The following is a 9,680-nucleotide window of genomic DNA, read 5'->3' on the forward strand; positions in this document are numbered from 1 at the left end:
TGCTTCATCAAATCTAAGGGAACAGAGGTAGTTGCATTAACGAGATAGCTTGTCAGAAAGATACAAAGGCAACCAGATGCAAAGGGAGGCAGATTCCTGGGTTCAAGGTCAGTCTGGGACTTTGCAAGTCCAGGAACAGGTGTGGTAGAAATGGTAATTTTAGGACGGGGTCCCACCCAGATAGTTTAGCATCTGTGTTTAATTCTTTGGATTCTTTTGCAATTTTAAAAGAAAATGTATGCTTGTTGTCTCCTAAGGCCTAAGGGGCTAGGGAGTCACAGGATGTTGATTCATAGAAGGGAACCTGGAATAAATAACTGAATTGATTTGTAAATAAAAATCTGGACTTTTTCCAGGACAGTCAGGGCTACACAGAGAAACCCTGTCTTGAAAAACCAAAAAAAAAAAAAAAAAATCTGGACTTTTGGTCTTGCATGAGATGCAGAAAGCTGTATCAGTCAGTTCTTTTTAGAATTTTTCTCTAGTGAGAGATGAGCTGTCTGAAGATCTTTGGATAGTGAAAATAGCTCTTCAAGAATTTTTCTAACAGGATTTCTTGGTCAGAAATTCCCAAGAATTACTTGCAGAACTGACACAAGTCTTTTAGAATGTTTTGTAGCAGCTATTCAGAGATGGCTGTCTGAAGAACCAACATAGCTCTCTTAGAATTTTTTTCTGGCTTTCTGATTTGTATCAGAAAACCTAAAAATTGTATTTAGATTTTTTTCTAAAAGTGTTTCTGGCTTAGTCAGAAAATCCAAGAATTTAACACATGAGCTATCCAGAGAACTTTTAGAATTTTTACTAGCAGAGAGAGAGTGAGTTGTCTCAAACAGAGAGTTTTTAGGACAGCAAGAAAAATCTGGCACAGAGGATAGGTGTCCGCCCAGCCCAGGAGGGCTTTGCCTGAGCATCTGCGGGAGACATCTTGGATCCCGGACTCCACTGAGACTACTCTGCACAGGTGAGAGTGTGGACTACAGAAGCTAACAGCTTCTGGGACAGGCGGGAGTCACAGAGCTTCTGAGGCAGCCCCCTTTTCGGGCTCCAGACATCCGGGCACCTTCCTGCCAGAGGATAGGTGTCTGCCCAGCCCGGGAGGGCTTTGCCTGAGCATCTGCGGGAGACATCTTGGCTCCCGGACTCCACTGAGACTAGTCTGCACAGGTGAGAGTGTGGACTACAGAAGTTAACAGCTTCTGGGACAGGTCCTGTTTCGGGCCTTCATCTTCTGCCAGGAGGCAAGTCTGAACACCAGATATCTGTGCACCTTCCCTGAAAGAGGAGAGCCTGCCTGCAGAGAGTGCTCTGACCACTGAAACTCAGGGGAGAGCTAGTCTCCCTCGTCTGCTGGTAGAGAATAACAGAATCACGAGAGGAAAAAGCTCTAACCAGAGACAACTATAACAACTGACTCCAGAGTTTACCAGATGGCGAAAGGCAGATGTATGAATCTTACTAACAGAAACCAAGACCACTCACCATCATCAGAACTCAGTACTGTGGAAAGCCGTGCAGCGTGCAGTGTGCAGCGTGCAGCGAGCAATCGCGGTGGAGAGCCGTGCGCGTGCCGCGAGCAATCACCATTATAAGATGGCGCTGGCCTCCGCTGTGACAAACTAGTAAACAAGCCTTGTGCGCAAGTGCGAGAGTGAACTCACTCCTAGTCACTGCCCATTCTCGGGGTGTAATAGTGGTGTGATGAGCGAGCAACGAATCAAGAGCTGTCACGCCACATCAGGTGCTGAAACGTCATGGCTGAGTGCTATATAAGGGACTCCATTTTCTGGGGTCGACATCTTCCTGAGAAGTAAGCAATAAAGCTTTGCTGCAGAAGATTCCGGTTGTCCTGAGTGTGTTCTTGCCGGCGGGGACAAAAGCTCGGGATAAGTGGCGCCGAAGACCCGGGAACTTTATACCATCACACCGGCGCAAGGAAGATCCCTCGTTCGCGGGGCGGAATCAGAACTGTGGGACACTACAGCTCTGCAAGGTAAGTATTGTCTTGAAATTTCTCCAGAGTTAGATGCCCTTTTGATTGTTTGCACAGCGATCGCACTTTCCCTTTCAGTTTCGTTTTGCTTCCACCACTGGAACTGCTGACTGGTTCCCAGTCACAGTCAGGCTCGGACAGCACCTGGACAGTGCCTGGACAGCGATTAGTTTCAGTCACGGTCAGGACTGGATAGCGGCAGTATGGGAATTTCTCACTCTGTAGTAGTGGCGTTAAGATCGGTCCTGAAGCAGTGTGGCCTAAAAATCGCCACTAAGAGTATAGAGGCATTTGTCAGGGAGGTAGACCGTGTGGCACCATGGTATGCTTGCTCAGGTTCGTTAACTGTCACTTCTTGGGATAAACTGAAAGGAGATCTAGTTAGGGAACAGCAGAACGGCAAACTTAAAGCAGGGGTCATGCCGTTATGGAAATTGGTGAGATCGTGCTTAACAGATGAGGATTGTGAGCAGATGGTAGAAGCAGGGCAGAAGATTTTGGACGAAATTCAAGACAGTCTATCAGAGGCAGAGTGGGGAGAGAGATTGAAAGTTGGGACGAAACAAGGTGCACCGAAGAATTTAGGCCTTTCCACGGGCCTTGAGCCCGAGGAAAAGAGATACAAAGGAAAGAATGCCTTGGGAGAGATTAGAAAAAGGGATGTAAAGGGAGAGAAGAAGAGAGAAAGAACTGGAGAGGCACATAAGGAAAGGAGCCTCTACCCGCCATTAGATGAGTTTAAGGCACTAGCTGTCAGTAGCTCAGAATTGGATAAGGAACTTAGCTCCTCTGAGGAGACAGACTTAGAGGAAGAAAGATACCAGCCAGATGAAAGACAAGCTAATCAGTTACAGAATAACATAAAGAAAGCAAAAGTAGCTAGAGACAAATGTCAAATCACTATGCGATCTTCAGATCCGCAACCTCTGGGTCTTAGTACACCTCCGCCCTACGTGCAGAGGTATCAATCAGACTCATTCATTTCAAAAGAGGAACAGAGAAAAGTGCAGCAAGCGTTCCCAGTCTTCGAAGGCGCAGAGGGTGGACGCGTTCATGCCCCAGTGGAGTATATACAGATTAAAGAATTAGCAGAGTCAGTTCGTAACTATGGAGTCAATGCCAACTTTACTGTAGCCCAAGTCGAAAGGCTTGCGACTCTGGCAATGACCCCTGGCGATTGGATGACCATAGTAAAAGCCGCATCTCCTAACATGGGAATGTATTTAGAATGGAAAGCTTTGTGGCAAGACTCCTGCCAAGCACAGGCAAGGGCCAATGCCAATGTTGAAGGGGACCAAGGAACATGGACTTTTGAGTTGCTTACAGGTCAGGGACAACACGCTAATAACCAGACAAATTACCATTGGGGAGCTTATGCTCAGATCTCAGCTGCTGCAGTTAAGGCATGGAAGGCACTCTCTAAGAAGGGAGAGGCAAGTGGGCATTTGACCAAGATCACCCAGGGCGCACAGGAGTCATTCTCAGATTTTGTGGCTAGAATGACAGAAGCGGCAGGGAGAATTTTTGGGGATCCAGAAACAGCTATGCCTTTAATTGAACAGTTGATCTATGAACAGGCTACCCAGGAATGCAGGGCAGCTATTACACCTAGAAAGAGCAAGGGACTGCAGGACTGGTTGAAGGTTTGCCGTGAGCTTGGAGGGCTACCATTGCTTTCTGCCTTACCCAAAAATTGGGAAATTATAATTATAGATATTAGAGATTGCTTTTTCTCTATACCTTTATGCCCTCAAGATAGGCAAAGATTTGCATTTACCATCCCAGCCATTAATCATTTAGAGCCGGATCAAAGATATCAATGGAAGGTCCTACCTCAGGGGATGGCGAATAGCCCCACCATGTGTCAACTGTATGTGCAATTGGCACTTAAGTCAGATAGAGAGCATTTTCCATCATTACAGGTGATAATTTATATGGATGACATTTTGATTTGCCATAAAAATTCACAGTTATTGCAAGATGCATACCCTATATTAATAAAAACATTAGGGCAATGGGGATTGCAGGTGGCCACTGAAAAGGTGCAAGTTGCTCGAATGGGAGCCTTCCTAGGGTCACTCATTTATCCTGACAAAATTGTTCCTCAAAAATTAGAGATTCGCAAAGATCAACTACATACCTTGAATGATTTCCAAAAATTGCTAGGAGATATTAATTGGCTAAGACCATTTTTGAAAATTCCATCAGCAGAATTAAAGCCCTTATTTGACATATTAGAGGGAGATACCCACATCTCCTCCCACAGAGCACTTACCCCAGCTGCATGTCAAGCTTTACAAACGATAGAAAAGGCCTTACAAGATGCTCAATTACAACGCATTGAGGAGTCAAAATCATTTGAATTGTGCATATTAAAAACTGCACAGTTACCAACAGCAGTCTTATGGCAAAAAGGACCCTTATTGTGGGTCCATCCTAATGCTTCCCCTGCAAAAATTATTGAGTGGTATCCTAATGCAATTGCTCAACTTGCACTTAGGGGGATAAAAGCAGCTATTACTTATTTTGGGAAAGAACCTCATATGCTAATCATACCTTATACTTCTGCTCAAGTTCAAACCCTGGCAGCAACAACTAACGATTGGGCAGTCTTGGTTGCCTCTTATTCAGGACAAATTGATAATCATTATCCAAAACATCCAATTTTACAATTTGCCTTAAGCCAAGCCATAGTGTTTCCAGTAATAACAGCCAAACACCCACTTCCGGATGGGGTAGTAGTGTATACAGATGGATCCAAATCTGGCATAGGTGCATATGTAGTAAATGGCCAAGTAACATCTAAACAATATAATGAGACATCACCCCAGATTGTAGAGTGTTTGGTAGTTTTAGAAGTCCTTGAAACTTTTCCGGGACCGCTCAATATTGTATCTGACTCTTCATATGTGGTCAATGCAGTTAATATGCTTGAAGTTGCTGGCTTAATTAGACCCTCTAGCAAGCTTGCTCACATTTTTCAGCAAATTCAGTCAGCCTTGTTACATAGAAGACATCTTGTGTATATTACTCATGTTAGGGCTCATTCTGGCCTTCCTGGCCCCATGTCTCATGGAAATGACTTGGCAGACAAAGCTACTAGAATCGTGGCTGCTGCTCTGTCCTCGCAGTCAGAGGCTGCAAGGGAGTTTCATAAACGCTTCCACGTGACGGTTGAAACATTACGCCGCCGTTTCACTTTAACTAGGAAAGAAGCTCGTGACATTGTCACCCAATGTCAAAACTGTTGTCAATTTCTGCCTACTCCTCATGTAGGGGTAAACCCCCGAGGCATCAGACCATTACAGGTCTGGCAAATGGATGTCACTCATATTTCCTCCTTTGGAAGAAATCAATATTTACATGTTTCCATTGACACCTGCTCTGGTGTTATGTTTGCTACACCTTTAACAGGTGAGAAAGCCTCTCATGTTATACAGCACTGTTTAGAAGCATGGAGTGCTTGGGGCAAGCCCACAATTCTTAAAACTGATAATGGGCCAGCGTATACCTCTACTAAATTTCAGCAATTTTGTCATCAAATGGATGTCACTCACTTGACTGGCCTTCCTTATAATCCTCAAGGACAAGGCATTGTGGAACGTGCTCACCGTACACTTAAGTCTTATCTCATAAAACAAAAAAGGGGAGTTGATGAGACTCTGCCCTCAGTGCCAAGAGTAGCTGTATCTATGGCACTCTTTACACTCAATTTTTTGAATCTTGACGAGCAAGGTCGCTCTGCAGCTGATCGACATAGCTCAGACCCTGATAGACCAAAAGAAATGGTCAAATGGAAGGATGTCTTAACTGGTCTGTGGAAAGGCCCGGATCCTATTTTGATAAGATCCAGGGGAGCTGTTTGTGTTTTTTCACAGAGTGAAGACAACCCATTTTGGCTGCCGGAACGACTCACCCGCAAGATATTCATCAAGGATGGTGCAGAAGATGCAGACCTCCCGAGGACTGCTCCTGATCCTGACAATGCTGAACTTGTCTCAGGTTCCTAGTATGAGGGGCGAACAGAGATGGGCCATTCTCTCGACTTTCCCTAAACCAATGCCAGTTCGCCATAATGCTATAGTTTTTCCAAAATTCTTTACTACTAATAAAACATTAGATTTGCCATATCTACCCTATGATCCCACCCGAGCACCATTAGGGGAAAATCGCTCTTTATTAGAACAGGGTTCTTTATGTTTTCAAATTAATGGACAAGGAAAATGTATCAACCTCACAGCTCGAGTTTTGGGGAAGTTTAATGAGCACCGAGGAGGTTGGGTAAGCACAACCCAAGATACTTCCAATGCAGATATAACCTTTACAAATCGGACCTTTTGGCAGGAGGCAATTTGGGTTAATGGTACATTTCTACCACCTAACTTTTCAGACAAAGAACGTCCCCACCAACCAAAAATAGCCCCTCATTGTAGCTTGGAAGATGAAGGGCTGATATTGCCTTGGTCTGATTGTCAATCCTCCATCACTCGTTGGGCAGATCAGAGTAAAACCTTTTCCTTTTCTCCCAACATGATAGATGATCCAGAGAAGGAATTTGTTATGAAAAAGGGACTTTTCATACAGGACTTTAGAATGCATCCCTTTCACAAGTGGGTGCTTTGTGGAGTCAATGGCAGTTGTACAGAACTCAATCCTTTGATCTTTATCCAGGGAGGAGCAGTTGGAAAGGCTTCTTTTAATGGCATCTCAAGATTTGCTCAGTATTGGGGAATACATGCTGCCTCCCAGGATTCTTATGGATATACTAATACCAGTGTAGAGATCACTGGGTTCAATAAAACTTTGGTAAACCAGATTAATTATCCATCTACCCCAGTCTGTGTTTACCCCCCTTTCTTGTTTATTCTTTCAAATGATTCATTTGAAGTCTGTTCCAATGATTCTTGTTGGATTTCTCAATGTTGGGACATAACAAAGAACACCCGTGCCATGGTAGCACGGATCCCACGTTGGATCCCGGTTCCGGTGGAAACACCCTCCACCTTATCCCTGTTTCGACAAAAAAGAGATTTTGGAATTACTGCTGCCGTGATCATAGCAATTTCAGCCAGTGCAGCTGCTGCTACAGCTGCAGGGTATGCTATGGTTAGTACGGTTCAATCAGGCACAAAATTAAATCAGCTTTCAGCAGATCTGGCTGATGCCATCACTGTCCAAACTTCTGCTAGTACCAAGTTAAAGGGAGGGCTGATGATATTGAATCAGCGCCTTGACTTGGCAGAAGAACAGATAGGAGTTCTATACCAGATGGCCCAGTTGGGTTGTGAAAGAAAACTGGAAGCCCTGTGTATTACCAGTGTCCAATATGAAAATTTTACTTATGCAGCTAATCTGTCTAGACAGCTTTCCTTGTATCTTGCAGGAAATTGGTCTGAGGGATTCGATGAGACTCTTGAGGCCCTGAGGGTGGCAGTTTTAAAGATCAACTCAACGCGAGTGGACCTGTCATTGACAGAGGGCCTCTCCTCCTGGATTTCATCTGCATTTTCTTATTTTAAGGAATGGGTGGGGGTGGGTTTATTTGGCGTTGCCACCTGCTGTGGACTTGTGTTCATGCTCTGGTTGGTTTGCAAGCTCAGAACCCAACAAACACGTGACAAGGTTGTGATAGCTCAAGCACTTGCTGCCATTGAGCAAGGCGCCTCCCCCGAAATCTGGCTATCTATGCTCAAAAATTAGTTGACATTGGTGGCTGGCCTCTTTTGTAGAGTTCGCCCTAGGTCATTTAGTAGTTACTGTCACATAGCACTGCGGTATCCAGGGACGGGCAACTTTCCTCATGCACAGATCATCCTAAGACACGGGGCCCAGTGGCGATAGGGTTACCCTCTGACAGGAAAAGGCTGTGACATTGGAGGAATGACCTAAGACAGGAGCCACCGCGGATGGGCATAATTACACAGACCTAGTCCAGCCTCAATTTAATAAAATAAAAAGGGGGAGATGTGGAAAGCCGTGCAGCGTGCAGCGTGCAGCGAGCAATCGCTGTGGAGAGCCGTGCGCGTGCCGCGAGCAATCACCATTATAAGATGGCACTGGCCTCCGCTGTGACAAACTAGTAAACAAGCCTTGTGCGCAAGTGCGAGAGTGAACTCACTCCTAGTCACTGCCCATTCTCGGGGTGTAATAGTGGTGTGATGAGCGAGCAACGAATCAAGAGCTGTCACGCCACATCAGGTGCTGAAACGTCATGGCTGAGTGCTATATAAGGGACTCCATTTTCTGGGGTCGACATCTTCCTGAGAAGTAAGCAATAAAGCTTTGCTGCAGAAGATTCCGGTTGTCCTGAGTGTGTTCTTGCCGGCGGGGACAAAAGCTCGGGATACAGTACTCCCAGCTCAGCCAGTCCAGGGCACCCCAACACACCCGAAAACCTAGAGCCGGATTTAAAGGCATATCTCATGATGATGGTAGAAGACATCAAGAAGGTCTTTAATAACTCACTTAAAGAAATACAGAAGAACACTGCTAAAGAGTTGCAAGTCCTTATAGAAAATCAGGAAAACACATCCAAACAGGTGATGGAAATGAACAAAACCATACTAGACCTAAAAAGGGAAGTAGACACAATAAAGAAAACCCAAAGTGAGGCAACGCTGGAGATAGAAACCCTAGGAAAGAAATCTGGAACCATAGATTCGAGCATCAGCAACAGAATACAAGAGATGGAGAGAATCTCAGGTGCAGAAGATTCCATAGAGAACATCGGCACAACAATCAAAGAAAATGCAAAATGCAAAAAGATCCTAACTCAAAACATCCAGGAAATCCAGGACACAATGAGAAGACCAAACCTACGGATAATAGGAGTAGATGAGAATGAAGATTTTCAACTCAAAGGACCGGCAAATATCTTCAACAAAATTATAGAAGAAAACTTCCCAAACCTAAAGAAAGAGATGCCCATGAACATACAAGAAGCTTACAGAACTCCAAATAGACTGGACCAGAAAAGAAATTCCTCCCAACACATAATAATTAGAACAACAAATGCACTAAATAAAGATAGAATATTAAAAGCAGTAAGGGAAAAAGGTCAAATAACATATAAAGGCAAGCCTATCAGAATTACACCAGATTTTTCACCAGAGACTATGAAAGCCAGAAGATCCTGGACAGATGTTATACAGACACTAAGAGAACACAAATGCCAGCCCAGGCTACTATACCCAGCCAAACATTCAATTACTGTAGATGGAGAAACCAAAGTATTCCACTACTGAACCAAATTCACATATTATCTCTCCACGAATCCAGCCCTTCAAAGGATAATAACAGAAAAAAACCAATACAAGAACAGAAACCACATCCTAGAAAAAACAAGAAAGTAATCCTTCAACTAACCTAAAAGAAGACAGCCACAAGAACAGAATGCCAACTCTAACAACAACAACAAAAACGGAAGCAACAATTACTTTTCCTTAATATCTCTTAATATCAATGGACTCAACTCCCCAACAAAAAGACATAGACTAATAGAGTGGCTACACAAACAGGACCCAACATTTTGCTGCTTACAGGAAACCCATCTCAGGGAAAAAGACAGACACTACCTCAGAATGAAAGGCTGGAAAACAATTTTCCAAGCCAATGGTCTGAAGAAACAAGCTGGAGTAGCCATTCTAATATCTAATAAAATCGACTTCCAACCCAAAGTCATCAAAAA

The 9,680-nt window shown here is 44.3% G+C and overlaps 1 non-coding gene across 1 annotated transcript; it reads left to right on the forward strand.

Moving 5' to 3' along the window:
• The first annotated feature begins 515 nt into the window (after window positions 1-515).
• LOC115029604 (U7 small nuclear RNA) lies at window positions 516-574 on the forward strand. Its single transcript, XR_003835173.1, has one exon. It is a non-coding gene; the product is annotated as a U7 small nuclear RNA (small nuclear RNA).
• The last annotated feature ends 9,106 nt before the right edge of the window (window positions 575-9,680 follow it).

Source organism: Mus caroli, unplaced genomic scaffold, assembly GCF_978045245.1.
Source record: "Mus caroli unplaced genomic scaffold, Mus_caroli_1 scaffold_17, whole genome shotgun sequence".
In the NCBI taxonomy this organism is placed as follows: Eukaryota; Metazoa; Chordata; class Mammalia; order Rodentia; family Muridae; genus Mus; species Mus caroli.